General features: G+C 44.1%; 1 protein-coding gene across 4 annotated transcripts in view; it reads left to right on the top strand.

The window, feature by feature from the left end:
- YAE1 (YAE1 maturation factor of ABCE1) overlaps positions 1-25,616 on the top strand; it is a 131,266-nt gene that overhangs the window by 64,802 nt on the left and 40,848 nt on the right. The window contains exon 2 of one of the 4 annotated variants that reach the window (XM_069215831.1): positions 4,548-4,856. The exons of the other annotated variants lie outside the window; for them this stretch is intronic. The gene's annotated coding sequence lies outside the window, so the exon portion shown is untranslated. The remainder of the gene's footprint in view (positions 1-4,547; positions 4,857-25,616) is intronic. 4 annotated transcript variants of the gene reach the window in all.

Raw genomic sequence — 25,616 nt, 5'->3', positions numbered from 1 at the left:
CCTCCCAAGCGGACCATTGATCTGCATACCCCCTCCCCACCCCTCCCCAATATTATGAAAAGTGCACAGAGGTGGCTTTTCAAAGCTTTGTGGGCCTTTACTATGGCAGACCGACAGACCCCCTAAGAGCCCGCGATTACCAGGCTAAGGTCAATGTGCATGTGTTAGAAGCCTCAGTAGCCCGGTCAGTCAACAGGACCCTAACATTTGCACTACAGCAATTTGTCAGGCAACTAAAAAGGTACGCCCTGACAGTCCACACCCCACCACCTTCCCACCCCCCCCCCCTCCCATTGGCAGCCCAGTCCAATTTCCTCTGCTCCCCGACAGACATCCAGGTTCCCCTCCCTACAGATAGGCCCCTCGCAGCTTTCTTGGCCTGACTTTCCCAGAATATAGCCACAGACCACGAATATTTGGCGCAGCCCTCCACCAGCGCCCAGGCTATTCCCTTGTATCCTCCGGATAATGCTTCAGATGACTCTCACTCCCCTTACACAGACTCGGACAATGACACTATTCAACTCCCACTCCAACTAATGAGGCTCTAGACCCAACCTCCTCCCTTAGCTTTGACCCTGACGCAATAGTGCACCCATGATCTTCCGACTAGACAAACCTACCGGCGGTCATGGAGTATGCTCAGACACGCCTCAGGAAGCCCCTAATCAAAGAAGTCAGGAACCGGCTTTGTTCTGAGTGCCCCGCCCTGATATTTCCAGGAATGTAGCCCTCACCCCAGAGTTAGACCCCAACCTGGCAACTTCTATTAAATGATCCTCGAAGGACCCACAAAAGGGAATCAATAGATCCTGGAAAGCTTGCCAGGACAAGGTATTGGACCTTGCAGGACCCCTGTGCAAAATATTGGACCTGGAGGTGGCTGCAAAGAACTCTGACTCCAATGACCCAAAAACATTGGTGGGATGGGCACAACGAGCATTATGTATGCTTGGCAAAGCCAATTATGTGCTCTCCATGGAGATAAGGATGCCAGCATTGCTCCATATATATCCCAAGCTAGTAGATCTAGTAAACACAGAGCCAGGACCTCTGGCCAATGGTCTCCTTTTCGGGGACAAGTTTGTTAAGGACTTGGGCAAATTTGTCCACACGTTTATAGCCTTGGACAAGGCCCAAACATCACTTAATAAAGTGTTCCAACAATGCTTTTTTGCCAGGGCTGGCAGAAATAGAGGGCGTCTGTGCGGCCGCTCCACCTTCTGAAGCCTCTCTCACCGGCTAAAGTACCTCAGGAATAGTATACACGACACAGGTCAGAGACACCTTCTACCCTGTTATGGCGCAAATGGGACATACCCGCTTTAAACGTGACTTCCGCTTCCAAGGAAACTTCAACGCTAGCCCTCAAGGTAAGCCTGATAGCACCATCATCAGTAAGACTGGGGGGGCAGAACCAGACATTGCCTACACTGTTTGCCTCTGTTAACCTCCGATCGTGGGTACTGGAGACAATGACAGGTTTTCACCTAGACTTCTTTAGGGGAACCTCATCAAACATGCATCCTGCTACCAATCCTTTGTTCCCCACTCGATCGCTCCTTTATTCATCAAGGGATAAACCAGCTTTTGAACAAAGATGCAAACGCCCCATGCCAGGCCAACCCCTCTGGATTTTGCAGCAATATATTTGCAGTGAACAAGCAGGGAGGGGGTTCCCATTTAGTAATCAATTTGCAAGATTTCAACAGTTGGATCATTTATCGTCACTTCAAGATGGAAGGGATCCATCTACTCGGGGACATCTTCAGGGAAGGAGACTGGATGGGCCACTTGGACCTCAAAGATGCCTATCTATCGATTCTGATCTTTCCCCCGCACAGGAAATATCTGCTGTTCCAATAGAACAACCAATGGTTCCATTTTAAATTACTTCCCTTCGGTCTCTCCTCCTCTCCTTGGTGTTTCACCAAGGTTATGCATCCATTGACAGAGAAACTCCATTCCAGGGATGTTTGAATGATTATCTAGAGACATTCTCCTCATTGTCCAAGACGTCCAATCCCTCACACAGCATCAAGAATGGACCATTCAATTGCTGCAGGATTTTGGTTTCATGATCAATGCGAAGTCCAAGCTGACCCCTGCCCGTCGGAGGGAATTCCTCAGATTCCAAATCGACTCTTCTACTTCGCTTCTATCCCCTCTGGCCCAGAGGTTACACTCAGTCCAGAAGGAGATTCAAACTACCAAACTATTCTGCACAGAGACAGAATATCCCTCAGGATATTGGCTAGGATAGTAGGGCTACTAGCGTCATCCATTCAGGCCATATTTTAAGTCCCTCTACATTACAGAGCTCTTCAATGCCTCAAGATACATAATCTTCAGAAGGGCCTAACATAGGCGGAGCTCATAGATCTCACTCCAGAGAAATGCACCAAATTGCAGTAGTGGCTGGACCACATGTTGGCATGGAACGCCAGAGCCATTTTCATCTCTCCCCCAGATGTCATCCTAGAATCTGACACCAGCAAGTGGGTCTGGGGTGCCAGATGCGGCAGTATCTCCACAGGCGGCCGATGGTCTCGCAAAGAATCACAGCTGCACATAAATTGTTTAGAGCTGTCAGCAGGTTACCTTGTGATAAAGACACTAGAACTGCTTTCCAGTTGTTGCGTACTTCTACGAATGGACAACAAATCTGCAGTGTGTTGCGTCAACAAACTGTGAAGCACAAAATCACGGTCCCTAGTCCAAATAGCAAAAACCTTCTGGCAATACTGCCTTCAGACTCAAATTTCAGTGACGGCAGAGTACCTGCCAGGCCAGCTCAATGTGGTGACAGATTGGAATTCTAAATTCCTCAGGGACGCCAGTGAATGGAAACTCTATGCGCGGATTTTTCAGGTTCTTCAGCTGAGATGGTGCCAATGCGACGTAGACATTTTTGCCTCTCTTCTCTCACACGAACTAGACAGCTTCTTCTCTTGGAGATCGGATCCTATGGCCATGGCCACAGATGCATTTCTCCAACAATGAAGAGGGCCTCTTCTTTACACCTTTCCCTCATTTATAATGATTCCGAGAGTGGCGACACAGGTCCATCAACACAGAGCAGAACTGATACTTGTCACTCCGATATGGAGAGCCCAGTCTTTGTTTTCTCTTCTGTTGGAAATGTCTTGAGAGCATCTAGTACAAATTCCTACAATTCCCAATCTTTTTTTTAAGATTCATCGGACCATCCTCACCCTCTCCTCTGTCAGGACAAACTCCAGCTCATGGCCTGGCACATTTCAGGCAACATTGGTGTCGATCACAACTTTCAGAGCAAGCTATCTCCTTCATACCCGCCTCCTGGGCAGACTCCGCTCATAAGCGCTTCCTTTCTGCCTGGTGCAAATGGGTGGGTTGGTGCAACACACGAGACCTGGAACTCTTGGAGGCCCCCCTTGCTTCTGTGATCAACTTTTTAGCGGAGTTGGCCTCAGAAGGTCTAAGCTACTTTCCTGTCAACAACTTAAGATCAGCTATTTATGCAAGTCATATGTCTATAGATGGAAAACCAGTGGGAGAGTACCCGTTGGTAAGTAGGGTGATGAGAGGTATTTCGGTTACCTAGTCTTCCACAACCGAAGTATGCTTACCTATGGGACATTACTATCATCTTAAATTTTCTGCAAAGGCGACAGTGCAATTCTGATTTGTCCAGAAAACAATTACAAGCGAAATTAACCATTTTACTGTACTGAGTATCCTGCAGGAGAGTTTCAAATGTTCACGCCCTAGATATTTAAGGCAGGGTCTATTCCCCTGACGGTGTTACCTTCTCCATATCTAAGAGAACTAAAACATTTTCCAGCCAAGTAACTTATCCTAGTTTTCTGGTAAATCTTAAGTTATGTATTGTACAATGTTTAAGAGAGTATGAAGATCGCACCAGGGATTTCTGGCAGTCTCCTGGTGGCCATCTTTTGATTGCCTTACGGAAACACTTTCATCCGTTGTCTTCCACTACCTTAGCTCAGTGGGTGAAATGGATTCTGTCTGAAGCGGATATTGACATTTCTAAATTTGGGACTCATTCTGTGAGAGGTGCCATGGCCTCAAAAGCTTTTTTGCTTGGATCGCATTTACAAGACATAATAAGAGCCGCAGATTGGTCGGCAGACTCTACATTTAAGAAGTTCTCCTATAAACCTATTCTAGATGTAGCCTCCATTGTAGTACAACAGCTTTGAACAAGCATAATCCGGTGCCTCCGGTCCTGACATAGAAAATTTTATATTCTATCATATCCCTCAAGAAATTTCAATTCTATTAAGGATACGGGGGCGAGGATTATCCCACACTGCTACTGATCACTCCCACCCATTGATTCTTACTTATGGAAGCAGGTAATTGTTATGTTATCTTTTAATGGTTTTACTTTCAGGTATACGTTTAAGACCTTGTATATGATATGTATACAATGAATGAGTACTTGCACTGTTATTCTGAAATTCTTGATTTATAACAGTGTTGTATGAATTTTTATGATTACAACAGAAGATTATGGTGATGTTATCTTTTCTCTTTCACAGTCTCTGACCAGAAGACTGGGTAACTGGAAACAGAGGGATTACTATTCCTGGATCCGGATCGGTTCGAAATGCCCTTTTGAGAGACAGCTCAAGTTCTCGCTGAGTTGTGACACGAAGTAGTTTCTGTTGGGACTTTCTAGTTGATAAGATTGTTGATTCCAGAGCAAAGAAAGAGGATGATTTATGGTTCCTCGCTGCTTTATACATATTGGTGTGCCATGATTGGTACTGAGGGGATGATGGAATGTTTGGACACTATAGGATTGTAGTTTTGAAAAAGTTACATTTTTAATTGGCGGCTGTATTTTGGTGAGTAATAAACAGCAAGGAAGGAGAAGCATAATCCTTGCCTCCGTGTGCTTAATAGAACTGAATATTCTTGGCGCGTATGCTAGAAAATTTTATAGTGTTGAGCCTTTATTGCTGTTTTTGTTGTGTTTTATTTGCAGTGCAAATGACTACAACGTAACGTAACCTAAAGGCATGCTAGGCAGCACACACTGGCAGGCTGCAAACATTGAGCTGTAATTGTGTTTACATGTTTAAAATGGTGGGGTGTCTGCGCCCTTAGGAGTATATTGTTTTTCCTTTCATTAATTCTTTTCGTATTTGGCAGACTGTGGACCTCTACCCCAGAAGAGCTTTCTTAGTGCAGCCCCTAGGACGTACTTTGCAGTCAATTCCATTTTTCATGCACAACAGCAGTAGGATCAGCAGTATGAGTTGTCAAGTATGCCAAATAACTGTCCCTGAAAAACCAATGTCATTTGGTCCGTAACGGTACGGATTCCTTTAAAAGAGAAAAGCAAGCCAGTGTCATTGGCACGTTTGTAATGTTAGGTTATGTTGGGACATAATAAAAGATAAATATGAGCATCCGTTTTATCCACCTTCTCCCCATAATTTCTCAACTTGCTTTTCAGAAAAGCTCAACCATTGTTCTGTTTTGCTCACTTTCGATTTGCACTGCATATTTGCAGTATGAGAATTAAAAAATGCACGTCTTGCAAATACTATTTCCAAGCCCTGTTACAGTGTGTTGGCTAATGAAGAATTTTGAAGGTTTTAGCTATTAGTTTTAGGAAAAATATGATTCTTATTTTGCGATCCTGGCCAAACTGTGGGCCAGGATCCAATTTTTGGTGGGTTGCACAAGTTCTAGTCCAAAAGTTCCCAACCTTTTGACTTCTGTGGACCCTGACTTTATTATTATTGGAACCGGGGGACCCCCACTGAATTATTCTTGAAATCCGGAGACCCCCCCCCCTCCCCTCCCCTCCCCCCACTGAATCATTACTGAAAGATGTGGACCTAATCGGTTAATATTATTTAACTTACTAAGTAGTTGCAGACCCCGTGAAGAGGCTTCAGGGATCTCCGGACCACAGGTTGGGAACCACTGTTCTAGTCTATATGTAAGTACTATTTAAAATTATTTGCCTTGTTTGTGCACCTGTGCAAAGGCGTTAAATGAACGTTCCCTTAGTCCAAAACAAACCTTTGCAAGTATTCCCAAGCAAGACTTGGGATGAACCTTCCTTTCTTCGTCTGTTTGTACTGGATGGTGGTGCTCTGTGTCTGCCTTCACATGGTTCTTTTTCTGGTCTTTGAATTACAACTCTTTAAAATAACTCTTTAGGGCATTTTCAGAGGCTCTGCTAGTTTGAGGCCAGTTTTTAGGACGAGCACGCAAGCGCTATAATATTTTATGATCAATCTGTGGGCTTAGAACCACGCCCATCACTATCCCTCATTCATGGGCTTGCCTTTCAAAAATCCTTTGTTGTTATTGGTAAGTGATTTGCGTTTGTCCCTCCTTGTTACCGCCTTTGCTATCGACCTTGTTACATGGATAATTGCATGTCTGCAAATACCTTCGACCATGAGCGAGCTTATTTTTCCTTTTGTATCACTCCGTCATCATGGCAGCCGCAGTGAACATGTATGCTTTAACATATAATCAGTAGAAGAGTTTTTTTAACAGTTTGATGTATTTTAGCACGTATGAAGTACCAGGTTTTAGTTGTGAAAGGTTGATAACACTTTGTTATAGTGTTTTTGTGATAGAGTTGAGATAGAAAATGGTTATGCAAGCATTAGCAAATTATGACATGGGATTTAGCAGCGCAAGCTTCACTTACACTCATAACTGCTAGAGCACAAGCAGCAGAATGCTATGCTTTCTCCACACACGCACAGTACTGACACACATGAGAGAAATGCTATAATCTAACCTTTGTTCATTTCCTTTTTATATGTACATTGTGTAGACACTGATACGTTGGAAAATGTTCTGATATTTCACAAATACAATTGTAAGTAAAAAAACAAACACATTCCTTAATGGCTTGCTTAAACAAATATATATTGGAATGTATGTAAAGGAAGTGTATCTACTCTGTAAATATAAATGCAAGTTAGGAGAATAATACTCGGAGATTATGACGCAACATAGGGTGCAGATAAATAGGCCAAAATATGAGTGCAAGAAAGGTGGAAAGTGATTTGCAAGTGCTTATGTCCCCCCGATGCAGCACAACTCGTGAACAGTTTTGATTCTATTGCAGTATTCCAATTTGAAGATTGTGTAAGGGAGGAGTCGGGGCGATCTGTCGGTGGTGCAGACGGTGTTGTGGGAAAAGTCCTTGCGATACCATAGACCCTTTCTCTGGACCACCGTCTGATTACATAAATGCCTCTCTCCGGCCCTGTCTGTATAAACATACACTGGCAAAAGCCGAGCAAGGCGCCACGACCAGTCGCCGAGATGACCTTCATTACTTGCTCTCTGTCACTAGGCAGTATGTGTGGGCAAGAGGCAGTCGAGCTGCCACAAGAGCCTGAGAAGGGAGAGAGAAATAGTGGCTGAGGCTGGCTGGCTGCAGCCCTGCCTCTGGAAACTTCGGCCAGAGAAAATATTGCACTTTAAACAATATACTTGCATGGGGCTGGAGCTATTTCTTTGAGGAGGAAGAGGTGAAAGCAGCTATTTGGGTCAATAATATTCTTAAACCATGTTTATCAAATGCTTTGCTCATGATTATAAATAAAATCACAAATGCTGCCAACAAACAGGTGATTGCATTCTGTTTGCTCAGTGTTGTCGTGGTCCCATAGTAAGATTTTTTAAGATTTTTACCAGAACGGATGGTAGCTACATGACATGGTGAGATCACGTAATTTTGGGAATTTCATGCAACAAGTGCAACTCGAAATGCGAGAAATTATGAAAGATTATGCTGGGGTAATGAAAGATCACTGTAGTCTTATCAAGGTATACGGTTGTTGGAAGGCGGGGCTGGTGCGGATCAGTCCTTGATGGAAAATGTTTCTAGTTTTCACAAGAATGTTCGGTTCTTTTAAGGACACGGAGTTGAGGATTATGTTTTTCTTTCCTTTAAACACACAGCAGCCAATGAAAAACTTTAACTACATTTCCCATGAGGCACAGCCCCAACCTCACCCTCAATCAGGGACTATCCTCTCATATAAATGTGCTTATTAACCAAGTCTGTCCTCTTTCTTTGCTCCTCAAAAGGATAATAACTCTAACAAATGAACTCCAACGATGACCTCTTCATCGCGATAGGGCAGCACAACCTGTGCAGCATACATCCGAAAGCCTCAGGAACCACATCCTGGAAACTGTTGAGGTAGTCTTGTCATCTGAAAAAAGGGAAATATAGTACCATAATATCCACGTCTGAGGGTAACGTCATAAATATCCTAACAAATCATGAGGGACATTGAAAATCTTAATACATCTTGTCATATAAAATTCTTAAACATTCAAATAACGGGTGGGATAATCCTCGCCTCCGTGTCCTTACAAGAACTGAAAATTCTTGTTGCGAAAGCTAGAAAAGTTTTGATTCTATGTCATGACCACAGGCTTCTGATTATGCTAGTTTAAAGCTCATCTACAATTCCAGATGCAACATCCACTATAGGTTTATGATAAAGTTTAAAGATGGAGTCTGAAGGCCAGTCCGCCGCCAGCATAATATCTTCCAGTCTGGCTCCTGAACTAAAAGCTTTCGATGCCATAGCCTCTCTTACAGAATGGGCCCCAAAGATCGAAATATCAATTCCTGTTTCTTAAAGCAACCATCTAACCCATCTGGCCAGAGTCGCAGAATAGACAGGTCCAAAAGGTTTTCGCAAAGAAATCAATAAATGTCCAGTTGGATCCCTACGAAACTCATGGGTAACATCTTCGTATACTGTAAGGCATTTAACTACACATAGCGTTGAATTGTCTCTAATACTTGGGTAAGAAATACATGTAGAGTTTGATTTTGTACATTTTGAAATTCGAAACGAAACTCCTGTGGGAGTAAATACTCTATTTGCAATGTCGAGTGCTTTAACGTCTGACACTCTACTGCATGAAATAAGGCACAACAACATAGCCAACTTCGCTGACAATTGTTTCTGCGATAGTCCTTCATTAGCTGGCCAAGCTACCAAAAATTTAAGAACTATATTAACGTCCCACAAAACAGAATACTTAGGTTGAGGGGGACGAACGAAACTAATCCCACGTAGGAGTTTACAAATCAGCAGGTGCTCGCCAACCGGCTTACCATCCATTCGAGGATGCTTTGCAGAAATAGCTGATCTAAAATTGTTAATCGTTCTATAAGCTAAACCTTGGGTAGCCAAATGTGGTGATAAATCTGCAATCATTTGCACAGAGGCCCCCACGGGATCCACGTCCCTTTGACCGCAGCAATCCAACCATTGCTTCCAAGCGGAAGCGTATTGCTTGTGTGTGCTAGGGGCCAAGGACTGGGCGAGAAAAAATGTAGTGCTCGCCGAAACCTGAGGGAGTTGTTCTGATCTCCCAAGATCCTCCATGCCATGAGCGATAACTGCCCCTCCATAATGAGGATGTGGAAGGCCCATCAGATCTAACAAGAGATTCTCTGACCTCTGAATCCGCACCAGAGGAGTGAAACAAAGGTCCAACACCACTGGGAACCAGGGTTGTGCTTTCCAGCAAGGGGTCACTAGGACCATCTTTGCCTTCTTACGAAGGACCTGGGAGAGAACTTGAGTAATCATTGTTAAGGGGGGAAATGCATATGCCAACTCCTCCGTCCAGGATTGAAGGAAGGCGTCCGAACTGAGAGCCTGTGGATCTGGCCTCCAACTGTAAAAACGCATTTAGACGTGACATGAACAGGTCTATCGAAAAGGTACCCCAAAGAAGATTGAGAAAGTTAAACACTCTAGGATGCGAACTCCAGTCGCTGACATCCTGAAGATGTCAGGAATTCCAATCTATCATGTTCGTTTTGCCTGGAATATACTCTGCTGTGACAGCTATCTGGTGAGCTAGACAGAAGTGGCAGAAATCTTTTGCAATTTCTGCTAGTAACTTGGACTGTGTTCCCCCCAGTTTGAAATGTTGTCCATTTTCAAGAGGATACAACATTGTGTTCTGATTGGAGACCGAGTCCTCACTGCAAAAGAGCCTGCCAGAAGCTCTAGACAGTTGATATGCATCTGAAGTTCTTCCGGGGACCACCGCCCCCCAGTCTCCACCTGACCACATCTGACTCCCCAGCCCCATCTGCTGGCAAATGACTCTATGACAATCTCCAGAACTGAAGCAAAAATTGCCCTGCCGTTCCAGGCATCCATATGAGTGAACCACCATTGAATCTCTGTCTGGGATTTTTGTGACAAGTTGACTTGCTCTGAATATGGAAGGCCCCTGCGCAGGTGCAAAATCTTCTTTCTCTGAAGGGCTTGTTAATGAAGGGGGCCTGGAAGAATGGCCTGAATAGATGAGGCAAGGAGGCCCACCAATCGGGCAAGAACCCTCAAGGAAATCGAAGGAACAGACAATGCTCTCCAATTCCTTCTTGATGGCCAATCTCTTGGTCAACGGAAGTTTCAATTGCGCTGAAATTGAGTCTATCTGGAACCTCAAGAAGTCTATCTGTTGGGATGGAATCAATTGGGATTTTTCTTAGTTTATGATAAACCCTAGATCCTGGAGCAGTTGAATTGTCCATGAAAGATGAAGAAGAACCAGACTCTTCTGTGCCATGATTAAGATGTCGTCTAGATAAATTATAGGACTAGCACCCTTTTCTCCGAGCCATTGTACGATTGGGCGCATAAGCATGGTGTAGGAAGTTGGCTCTGTATATACTATTTCAAAGTAAGAAATATCGTGCACAGAGTCCAAGGGTTCCCCTTAGAGGTAAGATAGTGGCAAAAAGAGAATTCTAATGCTCTATTTTGTGGTAGTGTGGTCGAGCAGTAGGCTTATCCGAGGGTAGGGTTAAGCATTTGTTGTACACACACAGGCAATAAATGAGGAACACACACTCAGACTGATTCCAGGTTCTTATATAGAAAAATATATTTTCTTAGTTTATTTTAAGAACCACAGGTTGAATATTTACAAGTAATACTTCAAATGGTATTTCACTCAGGTATTCTAAGAACTTTGAATAATCACAATAGCATGTACAGTTTTGACAAAAATGGCAATAAGCTATTTTAAAAGTGGACACAGTGCAAAAATCACAGTTCCTGGGGGAGGTAAGCAATTGTTAAGTTCACAGGTAAGCAAAACACTCACAGGGTTCAATGTTGGTTCAAAGGTAGCCCACCGTTGGGGGTTCAAGGCACCCCAAAGTTACCACACCAGCAGCTCAGGGCCGGTCAGGTGCAGAGGTCAAAGTGGTGCCCAAAACACATAGGGGTGCCCTGGTTCCAGTCTGCCAGCAGGTAAGTACCCGCGTCTTCGGAGGACAGACCAGGGGGGTTTTGTAGGGCACTGGGGGGGGGGGGGGGGGACAAGCAAGCACAGAAAGTACACCCTCAACGGCACAGGGGCAGCTGGGTGCAGAGTGCAAAGAAGTGTCAGGTTTCTGATAGGAATCAATGGGAGACCTTGGGGTCTCTTCAGCGATGCAGACAGGCACAGCGGGGGCTCCACGGGGTAGCCACCACCTGGGCTAGGCAGAGGGTCGCCTGGGGATCGCTCCTGCACTGGAGTTCGGTTCCTTCAGGTCCTGGGGGCTGCAGGTGTAGGGCTGGTTCCAGGCATGGGTTCCTTGTTACAGGCAGTCGCGGTCAGGGGGAGCCTCTGGATTTCCTCTGCAGGCGTCGCTGTGGGAGTTTAGGGGGGTCAACTCTGGCTACTCAGGGGCTCGCAGTCGCCGGGGAGTCATCCCTGTAGTGTTAGTTTTCCGCAAGTCAAGCCGGTGGCGTCGGGTGCAGAGTGGAAAGTCTCACGTTTCTGGCGGGAAACGTGTGGTCTTTAAAAGTTGCTTCTTTGTTGCAGAAAGTTGCAGTTTCTTGAACAGGGCCGCTGTTCTCGGGAGCTTCTTGGTCCTTTAGATGCAGGGTAGTCCTCTGAGGCTTCAGAGGTCGCTGGACCCTGCTGGATGCGTCGCTGTTGCAGTTTTCTTCGAAGTAGGGAGACAGGCAGGTGGGGCTGGGGCCAAGTCAGTTGTCGTCTGTCTTCACTGCAGGGCTTCAGGTCAGCAGTCCTTCTTCTTCTTTAGGTTGCAGGAATCTCTCTTCCTCGGTTCTGGGGGCCCCTAAATACTGAATTTAGGGGAATTGTAAGGCACGTTTTTAAAGATACTTACAAATGCATTTACAAAGGAGTTTTGACACGGAGAGCCGGAGTGAAAAATCAATGACCAAAGGTCTATTTATTTTTGCTGCAGCAAAAGAGGACAGATTTACAACTGGCATCCCTGGGCCGAAGTAAAGTGTGCTAGCATGGAGCGTTTAACAGTGATATTTATACTCCTACATCAAAGGATACATAAAGTATGTAAATAATGATATACGTCATACAGATACCTATTTTGAGGAGCTAATCAGTTTCCACACACCAGTTCCATTCCCTGCTTTGTCCTTGACTCCCTTCTGCAGCTGCCTGACTTTCCACATTCTTGAGACCCTTCAAAGGATTGCATGGTTCAAAGGTATAGATATCAGCCTTTCCCTCCCCAAAATACAACAGCCGAGGTGGGTTAGTTATTTTTACCACATGATTATAATGAGTAACGTGCCCCAGCTAGGGAAAGAAACCAGCTGCAAGCCTGTGGTGTGGAGCCAGGCTTATTTTACTTAAATAAATATACATAAGATAACATATGTGATAGGCAGTGCATTCAGAGAGAGAGAGCTCAAACTACACGTGTTAAAGGAAAAGGAGCAATACAAAATGGATTCTTACAATCAACCCTTTTTGAGTTTTTCTCCCTGAACATAACCAGTGTTTTGAAAGGAGTTCTAAATTTCCTCATATATGTTGAATTTTACTCCTACTTCCTTGGAATTGACATTCATGGGACAACCAATGGGTATGAGCAACCAGTATCTGTAGTGAAAATAGTGGGATCAATACCCATTAGGGAATTTATCTCTTCTCTCTGCATCATAGTTCGATTGGTTTCTAGTATTTTAACTGGAGGAAGTTTACACAATTTTAAACTTGAACAGAAAGCAGGTAAGCACTGTACTAACAGACAGCTTAGTATTATAGCTATTATTATAAAAAGTAAGTCTTTAAACAACCAGCCCCACCCGCCAAGCCAAGACCATAACCATGATAAACTTAAATTGCCTCCTTCATATTGGCCCCCCTTTTGAAATACCTGTACTGCTTCTTTTATTTTCCCAATATCCAACTCTATCTCTGGTGATTTGTTGACAAAGTAGCAGCATTTTTTCTGGTACTGATGTTGGATTAAAACACATACTCCTCCTTGTTGTACCGTAATCAAATCTAGAGCAAGCCGATTTTGTATCACCAATTGGCCTGCAGAGTTTATTTCTAGCTGTACACTTCCTATGGCCTCCCTGGTGGCATTATTTGCAATGGCTAATTCAGCAGACATGTTCATCATTGCCAGCTGTAAGTCGAAAATTCCAAATCCTGGAACAAGAACATGTAGTACTTGAAATACCCATTTCTTTCGTTCCTCCAATATGGGCGTCCCTCGTTTGTACCTATGAGCATAACTCCCCATGTTAAGGGGCTGGGAAGATGATATATTTGTTATCACAGTAATGTTGGGCCCGCTGATTGTGGGTGATTTGCAGCATGAAATCGCTGTTTGATGTTAAGGGTGGTACAGACTTTTCCCATTACCTCATTAGCAAAATGACAGCCATTGTCACTCCAGACTAATCTTGGTAATCTGTATCTAGGAAAGTACTCTTTTAGTAATATCTTGGCGGTAGAGAGGGCACCATTGTCTTTTAAAGGGTAGGCCTCTATCCATTTTGAAAACATACATACTACCACTAACACATTTCAGTTTGTTACATGGTTCCATGTGGATAAAATCCATCTGTATAGCCTCAAAGGGGAAGTCAGGAGGGGCAAAATGGCCAGGGGGCGTAGGGGTCCCTTTTCCTGCATTGTGTACTGCACACACCATTCAACTTTTGACCAGGTTATTAGAAGCTTTGGATATCATGGGATTACTCCAAACGTGGTCCAAAGTTGTCTTGTCAAAACAGACAATGTATAACCATGCTTTTCATGCACAAATAAAACATGGTTTGCTGTAATCCGGATTACCCAATACAGGAGCAGAGCACATTGCCTTTTTTTTTATTCCTGAAAAGCCTCCTCACATCTGTCAGTCCAAGGTACAGGAGAGGGCACATATGAAAGTGTCAGAGCAATCAATGGTTTTGCTATAAGTGGAAACATTTGGAATCCACTGTCTGCAAAAGGATGTAGATCCCAAAAATGCTCGGACTTCAGAAGGGGTGCGTGATGCAGTCATTGTATGAACCAGTTTAATTCTGTCTGGATGTAATCTCCTTCCCTCCTTAGAGAGGAGGTGTCCTAGATAGGTGACCTCCTCTCTACAATACTGCAATTTTGGGAGGGACACCTTATGGCCCAGGGATGCTAAATGATGTAATAATGCAACAGTATCAGTCTTACATTGTGTCATGGAATCTGAGGCAATTAAAATATTGTCAATGTACTGCAACAGTGCAGAGCCGGAAGGTGGATTGAATTGGTCTAATTGACGTTTAAGACACTGATTATATATACTGGGACTCTGCACAAATCCTTGTGGAGCTTTTGTCAGTGAAAATGATCTACCAAATATTGCGAAGTTGAACAAATATTGGCTTTCTTGGGCAATTGGAATACTGAAGAACGCATTCTTCAAATCGATGACAGAGAAATAACACGCAGAGGGTGGGTCCACGGTGAAAATACTATTCATGTCTGGGACCACAGGAAACTGGGGAATGACTATTTGATTTATTTCTCAGAGATCAATAACTAATCGATATACTGTGTTATCAGTAACTGATTGCTCATCATCTGATCTATTAGCATCATTTTGTTTCTTGACAACAGGAAGAATTGGACTGTTATAGGGACTGCTCACTATTTCCTTTATTACACCTGCATGCACAAGATCAGAAATGACTGCCTTGAGCCCTTTTTCGCTTGCTTTAGGTAATTTGTATTAAGGAACACGAGGTAACCGGGCACCTGGTTTGATTTTTATTACAATAGGGTCGATATCCATAATGCCTACATCATTTTTGTCTTTGGCCCATAAGCGAGGGTCTATTTCCGCTGGCTCTGGGGGTAAGTCGTATTCCTGTGAAAACATGCACCTGGTAGGGGCAATGCTATCCATAATTACATAGACACCATCCATTGAACAGTGAAGTTTTCATTGCAACCTGAGGTTAAAGAGAATGGCATGTGTACTGTAAATGGTCCTACAGTTAGTCTCATAGGTGCTAAGATGGGGCTCACCATGGGGATCCCAGAAATCCCAATTGATGTGGTATGAAGCCCAGACAGGGGAGCCCCGGGGACTGCAGAATGTGCAATAGATGTTCTGGTGGCACCAGTGTCTAGGAGAAACTTATGGCCCTCTCCTTCGATTTTTACATCGACATAGGGACCACTCTGATCTACAGGAATACTTACTCGCCCCTGGCCCTATCTGTGGCTGTCCTAATAATTGTAGGATTCAGAAAAGGAATTATCAGCATAATATTGTTGTTCAAATGCATTGTCAGAAATATTAGTGTTATGCTGGACCTGGTTTCCATTCTGCAGTAATGGGCAAGTATCACGCCAATGGCCATCTTGTTTACAGTAGGCACATTGGTTGATATTCAATCAATGGTCTTGGGGTGGTGCAGATGCACATCGCCCTCGACCCCTTCCCCATCCCCTTGGTGGGCCACCCCTTGGCTAAGGGGTTGTGTCCTGTTGAGGATATGCCTACTGTAATAGTACCTTTTTCTTAAATTCTTTTACTAACTTCTCATTCTTTTCTAATTCTTCCTTATACCTGCTCTCATAATATTGTGCCATCTGTAAAATCCCTGCCTGTCCCTTCATCATCCACAAACTCTCTGTTGCTTTTAATTTTTGTGATATTTCAGGTAGAAGGCCAATAACAAAGTGTTCCACAAATAGCGTGACACCTGTTACGGTGGCGAGGTCTTGACCGCTAAAATCTATGAACGCTTGTTCAATTCTAGTAAAATAATCTGGGACATCTTCACCTGTTTTCTGTTTATAAGTGGCAAGTTTTCCCCAGTCCACAGATTGAAGGGGAATAACAGTTTCTAATTTAGTCAATATTCGGTTAGGTAAATTTAAAATATCCTGATGAGGCAAGGCTCCTGGTTCCCTGCGTGCTTCATGTTCTTCTAAAAAAAAAAAACATGTAGCTCCCAAAGTAGGCGCATCTTCCACTCTTCGAATTTTATGCCAGACTTCAGGGCCCAATAAGACCCCAAAAAAATAATCAATGTCTTTAAGGGTCATGGTGGTGGTGGAAATTGCAGTTCTAAGGTCACAATATAACCCGGCTGGATTCTTTCGAGGATCTGGCGAATCCTTTTTTATAGCCATCACCTCTTCCCTTTTCCAGGGGACGTGGACAAACTGAGCCATAGATACCGGAGGCGGTTGGTTAGCGGCAGCTGGAAGTACAGCAGCAGTTGGAGGACCAGGATGTACTTCCCTCATTGGGAATCCTGTTTCATATCTTTTCAGGACTTGTTCTCTAGCTAAAATGCAAATGCGTACTCCCTCCATTAGGTCCTCACCCTCAAGTCTACAGGCTTCGCTATCACGCCAAAGTTGGTATAATTCTTTTTGATAAGGGACGGGTGTAGAGTCCCTATTGCCACAGCACCAATCTGCTTCCAATTTTTCAGTCATGTATTTAATTGCTAATTGCTGTTCAAAATGTGGCATATGTTGTACTGTGTGCATAATATCTGTATGAGTGTAAATAGGATTTGATATCAAAGTCCCTGACTGATTTTTGATAACCCGTTTTTCATCTTCACCAATAGTGGAGTGTGTACTAGGGGCCGAAATTGGCTTCATAGGTGTGCTCCACATGGGTGATAGTGTATGAATGGTTGTATCTTGTCGGCGTTGTCTATTTGGGGTATTAGAGGCAGAGGACCTTATTGGTAAACTTATAGTGCTGGATGGTAATGGTGGAGCAGAGGGCAGAGAAATTTGGACTTGGACTGGGGTCTGTGATTGTTGTGGCACGTGCTGATGTGGTGGTGCACCTGGATTTCCAAAACTTTGCCCTTGCCCTTGCTGCTGTTGCTGTGCCCCCATGATAGGTTGGGCTACTGCAGGGGGGGTGTAAGGTGGATGTGCATTGAGGCTATTATCTAACATCTGTAGCAATACCTCATCTTCCTCTAATGCATGTTTGGATTCTGTCTGCTTTGATACATAACTTCCCTCCACCTGGGCTCTATGGACTCTGTTTTCAGACTCAATTCTTTTCTGGGTTTGGGAATGATGGTATTGTTCTGCTTTTTGCATTATGGTTTTCCTTTGTTCTTTCTCTACCAGTCTATCTGTCTTAATTTTTCTTTTGGTGGCCTCAGTTTCCCATGTTCTGTATACCTCAAACATGTGTTGTCTAGCCTTTTTATGAAACAAACATTCCTGTAGGTAGGTTATTTTCTTTAAATCAAAAGAACCATCCTCCGGCCACTGGAGGTCAGGACAATGTCTAGTATATCTGTGCCATATACTGTTACACAAATTATTCTCTAAACCATAATCCTTTAACATGTCCCACCCTGGTGTTCCTTCTTTTGGGATCGGTTGTTTTTTATCTAAACGTGGAACATGATTTTGGCGAAAACAACGACCTAGCCCTTGCCAGCATTTTTTATTTCCCATATCTAACCTTTTTTTAATTTCAAAATGTAACATGCAACAAAGAAACATTTATTTATTTATTTATTTATTTTTTAAACCCTTTTATCAAATGTTTACCAACTTACAAATTGGTCCAGGCCTGGACAAAATATTCAAAATTAACAAAACACGTGTAATACAAATTGTCAAATGGTACCATGTACAAATGCAAATTTACCAAGAACTAATCAGTCCCAAAATTGATAAGTTATCCAAAAACAATTATTCTCTCAAATGGAAGTTAAAACAGACAAACAGCCAGCGAGGAACAGTCCTACCTGTCTATCTGCTTTTCCTGGATTTCTCTCCGGCCGCCTGTGTCAGACTAATCAGTCAAGTTAAAAACCGATGTTCAGGGTCTTGGCTGGGACGTCGTGAAAAGCGGGGAGAGGCCTGCCCAGTGGATAAGATGCAGCTGCTTTGAAACTAAGTCTTTGTGCAGGGGCCCCTGGAATCTACACCTCTGGAACGGCGTTACCCCACTGGCAGCACGTCTCGTGACAGCGCTACTGAAGACATCCACTGGAAGGTCCCTGTTCGGGCGCCAAATTGTAGGGCACATTTTTAAAGATACTTACAAATGCATTTACAAAGGAGTTTTGACACGGAGAGCCGGAGTGAAAAATCAATGACCGAAGGTCTATTTATTTTTGCTGCAGCAAAAGAGGACAGATTTACAACTGGCATCCCTGGCCTGAAGTAAAGTGTGCTATCATGGAGCGTTTAACAGTGATATTTATACTCCTACATCAAAGGATACATAAAGTATGTAAATAATGATATACGTCATACAGCTATTTTAAGGAGGTAATCAGTTTCCACACACCGGTTCCATGCCCTGCTTTGTCCTCAACTCCCTTCTGCAGCTGCCTGACTTCCCACATTCTTGAGACCCTTCAAAGGATTGCGTGGTTCAAATGTATAGATATCAGCCTTTCCCTCCCCAAAATACAAAAGCCGAGGTCGGTTAGTTATTTTTACCACATGATTATAATGAGTAACGTGCCCCAGCTAGGGAAAGAAACCAGCTGCAAGCCTGTGGTGTGGAGCCAGGCTTATTTTACTTAAACAAATATACATAAGAGAACATGTGATAGGCAGTGCGTTCAGAGAGAGAGAGCTCAAACTACACGTGTGAAAGGAAAAGGAGCAATACAAAATGGATTCTTACAGTGTGTTTAGGTCTGGGAGGGCAGTAGCCAATGGCTACTGTCCTTGAGGGTGGCTACACCCTCTTTTTGCCTCCTCCCTGTGGGGAGGGGGACACATTCCTAATCCTATTGGGGGAATCCTCCTTCTAAAAGATGGAGGATTTCTAAAAGTAAGTGTCACCTCAGCTCAGGACACCTTAGGGGCTGTCCTGACTGGGGGATGACTCCTCATTGTTTTTCTCATTATCTCCTCCAGCATTGCAGCCAAAAGTGGAGGCAGTGGCCGGAGGGGCGGGCATATCCACTAGTTGGGATGCCCTGTGGCGCTGTAACAAAGGGAGTGAGCCTTTGAGGCTCACCGCCAGGTGTTACAGTTCCTGCAGGGGGAGGTGAGAAGCACCTCCACCCAGTACAGGCTTTGTTCCTGGCCACAGAGTGACAAGGGTACTCTCCCCATGTGGCCAGCAACATGTCTGGTGTGTGGCAGGCTGGCAAAAACTAGTCAGCCCACACTGGAAGTCGGGTATGTTTTCAGGGGGAATCTCTAAGATGCCCTCTGGGTGTATTTTGACAATAAAGTGCACACTGGCATCAGTATGCATTTATTGTGCTGAGAAGTTTGATACCAAACTTCCCAGTTTTCGGTGTAGCCATTATGCTGCTGTGGAGTTCGTGTTTGACAGACTCCCAGACCATATACTCTTATGGCTACCCTGCACTTACAATGTCTAACGTTTTGCTTAGACACTGTAGGGGCATAGAGCTCGTGCACATATGCCATCACCTGTGGTATAGTGCACCCTGCCTTACGGCTGTAAGGCCTGCTAGAGGGGTGACTTACCTATGCCACAGGCAGTGTGAGGTTGGCATGGCACTCTGAGGGGAGTGCCATGTCGACTTAGTCATTTTCTCCCCACCAGCACACACAAGCTGGCAAGCAGTGTGCATGTGCTGAGTGAGGGGGTCCCCAGGGTGGCATAAGATGTGCTGCAGCCCTTAGAGACCTTCCCTGGCATCAGGGCCCTTGGAAACAGGGGTACCAGTTACAAGGGACTTACCTGGGTGCCAGGGTAGTGCCAGTTGTGGAGACAAAGGTACAGTTAAGGGAAAGAACACTGGTGCTGGGGCCTGGTTAGCAGGGTCCCAGCACACTTTCAAATCATAACTTGGCATCAGCAAAGGCAAAAAGTCAGGGGGTAACCATGCCAAGGAGGCATTTCCTTACACTTGGTGAAACACCAAGGAGCTGAAGACAGGCTGAAGGGCAGAGCTGAGAACTCGTAACACCTTTTTTCTCCAGAAGAACTGAAGAAAACGGTGATGAGGAACGAAAATGGGAATAGTCAAATAGGCGTCTCTGAGATCTAGCCGTACCATCCAATCTCCGTCCATCAAAAGGTCTTGGAGGAGATGGATGCCCTCCATTTTGAAATGACGATAGACAATCCATGAGTTCAAGGAACGTAGATTGAGTACCAGCCGGGAACCCTCTCCTTTCTTTTGCACCAAAAAGATTGTGCTGATGAACCCCCTGGGATGCCGGAAAGAAGGAACTATTGCTCCTTTCTGATGCAAAGTTTCTATTTCTTGATCTATAAAGAAACTCTCTTATTGGGGAAAAATGGAGAGGAGGAGGCATGGAGGACTGTTCTGGGTTAGAAACAATTCAAGGTTATCATCTGGAATTTTATTCAAACACCCAAACATCTTATGTGAGTAGAGACCAGTTGTGTACAAACTCACTCTGCCCCCGAGGATAACTTCCCCAGCCAGAATAAGACTTACCTGCTTCAGCGGGGTTCTGGTTGTATTGTCCTCCTCTGTAAGGACCCCTGGGGTTGCGGCTTCTGTATCCTCTTGCAGGATAGAAGTTGGGGTTATTTTGGGATCGTGAGGAGTCCCTGCCTCTGTAGTATGTTCTGGAAGCCTGAGGATTGAAACAGCCTGAAGTTCGACCTCCAAAACGTCCGGCCCTGCGAAAAATGCCACTATTGAAAACTTTCTTGATGGAGGTTTGAGCCTTATCCAGGGCCGAGAAGGTGGCCACATACTTGGCCAAGTCCTTAACAAATCTATCCCCAAATAAAAGTCCATTTGCTGAAGGTCCTGCATCAGATGGGCAAAATCTGCAGATTTTGGATCAATGCGAAGAAGCAGAGATTTCCTATATTCTGTGGAAATGGAGCAGTTGGCGTTACCTAATAGGCAAATGGCCCGTTGAGACCATTCCAATAGAATCTCTGGATCAGTAGCTTCCTGAGTCTCTTTAGCTTGAACAGCTAAGTCTAAAATCTTCGTAAGAGGCCAGCAATATCTAACAATTTATCTTGACAGCCCCTCCAGGCTCTATTGATACCCTTTTTGGGGTCTTTAGCGTATTTCTTTAGAAAAGCCACTATATGTGGGTCAAGCTCTGGAGTTTCCGCAACTTTGCAAGGGAGAGCTGGCCGGGGGCATTCTGACCGGAGAGTATTACGAACGTCTTTCTCAAAGCCTTTTTGCAGTCTAGACTGTACATGATCTGCCACTTCTTGACAGAGCATCCATTCGGTGGATCTAGGATGCATAATAGCGTCAGGGTCAAACTGTAAATTTTTGCCAGAAGGTGGTATTACGGGATCTTCGGCGTGATGAGCCTTGCTCTTACCCTTAGGCTTATATTGAATCAAGAGTCCGAAGCTGAAGAGTCAGAATCAGAAGATTGATGGCTAGTCTGAACATTGGGAGTAGCACAACCCTGGAAAGCCCCATACTCATGGTTGTTCAAGACCATGTTAACAGTCTGATCAATAGGATTATTAGATGACCGGCCAGGCTCATTAATATTTACCTCTACTGGGGTGGGGTTCCTTGAGCCTGCGTCAAAGCGCCTAACGCCATAATTAAATATGGGTTGTGCAAAGAGACGTAATGCCTTCACCAAGGCTTTGGTAACTGAGTCCTGCAGATGAAAGTCCAAAGCTTCCACAAGGCGTTCTTCCATGTGTTTGTCGAAATGACCAGCATCATACTCCCCATATTGATCATCTCCTATATTCTGATCCATGATCACTTTGTGCACAAACAATATAAATAGAGGTCCCAGTTGCACAAGTATCAAAATTGTGGGGAAAAACCCAAATGCCACACAGAAAGTTATTGTGCTGCTGGAAATATCAGAGGAGGGGGCACAGAAACCAAAACTTTTTTTTTCCTAGAGCAAAGCTCTGATGTGTTATTACAGCCCCTCCGGGCGTATTCCTGAAGGCACGTTGAAATAAAGTTGTTTCTGCAACACGTAGGGGAAGAAGCACGTTTTCACTCATCGAAAAATCGCGCTCGCACTAAACACGGTCGTTTGTGCGCATGCGCGAGTTCGAGTAAAAAACGGACTTTCAGAACGTGCCCTTCAGGCCTCCTCACCGGCGGGAAACAACACGTGCGCACCCACAATATCCGGCAATAAACAATGGAAATAAACAGTTAAAGTGAAACGATAATGCGATCGGAAGATAGCACCTGTAGGCACAAGGCCGCGCTGACAGGTTCAAACAAGATTTGCATATGAAACACAGATAATGCGATTAGGTACTTAGCTCTGTGCGTTACCAGCAAAGAAGGAGGACAGACTTGGTTGATAAGGACATTTATATGAGAGGATAGTCCCTGATTGGGGGTGAGGTTGGGGCTGTGCCTCATGGGAAATGTAGTTAAAGTTTTTCATTGGCTGCTGTGTGTTTACAGTAAAGGAAAAAGAAGCATAATCAGATGCCTCGGTTTCTGACATAGAATCTTAGCATGGTGGATAGACTGTTCTGGGAAGGGCCTCTTCTGCCTTGAGATGTTTGGGAGTCGAGGATGATGCCAAGGTGTTACTTTCCTGAAATGTGGATAGTTTCTTAGTAGTGTGCCAGAAAGGGAAGTAAGTGGCACCACAGGCGGTAAAAGGAACGAGTTGTCTCTTTGAATGTGGTTACTGAGGTGATCTGTCATAGAGGAAGCATATCAATTGTCTGTTCTGGGAGTAAACTAGGTCAACTGGTAGACTTTGGGCTAACCAGGTGAAGGAGGTGTATAGTATGTAGAGAATGAACCTACACTGGCAGCTGGTCTGGGGTCCTTTTAGTTAGGCTATTCTTTGGGGGAAAGGAAAGGAAAGATTAATTAGCTGGCGTGTCCAGCGGATCACGGGGCACATTCCTGAGGGCGCTTTCCTGGGTACAGCAGAGGTGACTGTTTAGTAACACAACATCCTATGGGTAGTTCTCGAGCTGGGTGTTATTTTCTGAACCCAGAATGCATAGTGTGAGCTGGTGGGGATTGTTACACCGTTGTGGCAAAATATTCTTTTCTAAGGCAGTGTGTAATGTCTCTGTATGATTTACTGGTATTCATTGAAAATTGGTGATATCTGCTTTGCGAGTAGTGTAGGAACTGGCATAATCTGATTTACTAATGCAGTCTGGAAAGTTGCAATATCCCATTTACTTGGAAATAGTAAAAGATGCATGATTTGCTTTACCACTTAGTAAAGTAGTATTTAAATTCTGTCCGGTCTCTATTGAATTAACTGTTGCAACGTGCTTTAAAATGCTCGATTTAATTTCCCATCTCCTTTCCGCGTAATTTCTCAGCTCTGGTGCTCTGCAAAGAAGTCATTGAGTCCCATCGAGTTTTGAACAGTGTTACTAGTCACTTTTTTCCTAAATCCTATTTACTCATACAATAATGAGTTCATTTAAATGCTTGATCCTTTTGGCAGAAGAACTTATCTTTAACGGTAGTGTGTTTTCATCCACAGCTTGATGATTTCGAATAAATACTGGTATTATTTTGTTAGTAAGTACTGAATCGAATTTAATCTACCACTGGACTCACTCATGCAACAACTACACTTGTAGGATCCACCAACACTGGGTTGTACTAGAACGGGCTGAACATGTAACATTTGCCTGGTTTTCGTTTTTTTTTTTCTTTGCGCAAATGGTTGATATAGTGAGAAACAGAAGTCCTTGTACTACGTTTGTGCGCGAGTACTTCCGCCTCTGAAGAAGAATGGAGGTTTGTGTGTGCTGCATTTCATAATTAGCTCGAATAATAGGGCTTTTATAAACTGCTTCGCATCCGATGGGAAGACACTTTGTGACTACTGGCTACTGGCCAATAGGATCCAAATAGAAGGAAGACCATTTTTATTTCCTTGTCCTAAGTTGTACATAGCAGTAGTACACATTCTTTGTTTGAAAACTTCAGCTTGAGTAAAATGCACGAAAGGAGAACAGAAGCACAGCAGTGCTCACTAAAGTCCTTTCTATGTGTTGAATCAGCTGGCTGTGGTCATCGCAGCACAAACGTTGCCGGTAGAGAGCACAAAGCCATTGCTCTTAAAACTAAACAGAAACCCGTTGTATGAAATTCTATGTAGTGCACAGTGATTGTACACAACACTGCGATATTTATTAATTTCGGTGTGCGGAATGAAAGCAAGGCAGGCATGTACGGTGCTGGTATGTTATCCACCGGGGTCGAGCAACCATAACTATGACAGTATTTGTGTGTTAGAATTAGCACTATCTACAGCAGATAAAGTGAAATTTAAAGGATGATTTTAGTTGGATTTAATTTATTTTAATCTGACGTGACTGGAATCTGGTGCCAGGGAGGGAGAGGGTGAATATTTTAGTATGCTGTCTTCGAATTGTAGCAGATTTTGATATTCTGAAGTAGTGGCCTATTCCATTTCGTTAGTCTGCAGATATATCTGTTATTCACAGCTTGTGTATTGTCTGTGTAGCTTGCAAAAGGCAGCTGGTAAAACACATGCTTGTGGCTTAGCTAAGTGAATGGAACGGGGAACTTTAGTTTTGCCTATGTGTAGGAAGTTGGCTCTGTATATACTATTTCAAAGTGAGAAATAGCATGCACAGAGTCCAAGGGTTCCCCTTAGAGGTAAGATAGTTGCAAAAATAGATCATTCTAATGCCCTAGTTTGTGGTAGTGTGGTCGAGCAATAGGCTTATCAGAGGGTAGTGTTAAGCATTTGTTGTACACACACAGGCAATAAATGAGGAACACACCCTCAAAGACTTACTCCAGGCCAATAGGTTTTTATTTTGAAAAATATATTTTCTTAGTTTATTTTAAGAACCACAGGTTCATGATTTACATCAAACATTTTAAATGTAAGGTACTTCACTTAGATACTTTAGGAACTTTGAATGAACACAATATCATATACAGTCTTTGTAAAGATGGCAATAAGCTATTTTCAAAGTGGACACTGCAAAAATCAACAGTTCCTGGGGGAGATAAGTAAAGGTTAGGTTTGCAGGTAAGTAAAACACTTACAAGTCTCAAAGTTAGGGCTAAGGTAGCCCACCGTTGGGGGTTCAAGGCAACCCCAAAGTTACCACACCAGCAGCTCAGGGCCGGTCAGGTGCAGAGGTCAAAGAGGTGCCCAAAACACATAGGCTTCAATGGAGAACAGGGGTGCCCCGGTTCCAGTCTGCCAGCAGGTAAGTACCCGCATCCTCGGGGGCAGACCAGGGGGGGTTCGTAGGGAAACGGGGGTGGGGGGGGACACAAGCAGGCACAGAAAGTACACCCTCAGCTGCACAGGGGCGGCCCGGCGCAGTGTGCAAACAGGCGTCGGGTTTTAGATAGGAAGTAATGGAGGGACCCAGGGGTCACTTCAGCGATGCAGGCACATTG

Source organism: Pleurodeles waltl, chromosome 2_1, assembly GCF_031143425.1.
Source record: "Pleurodeles waltl isolate 20211129_DDA chromosome 2_1, aPleWal1.hap1.20221129, whole genome shotgun sequence".
NCBI lineage: Eukaryota > Metazoa > Chordata > Amphibia > Caudata > Salamandridae > Pleurodeles > Pleurodeles waltl.
This window is presented reverse-complemented; position numbering and strand designations above follow the sequence as displayed.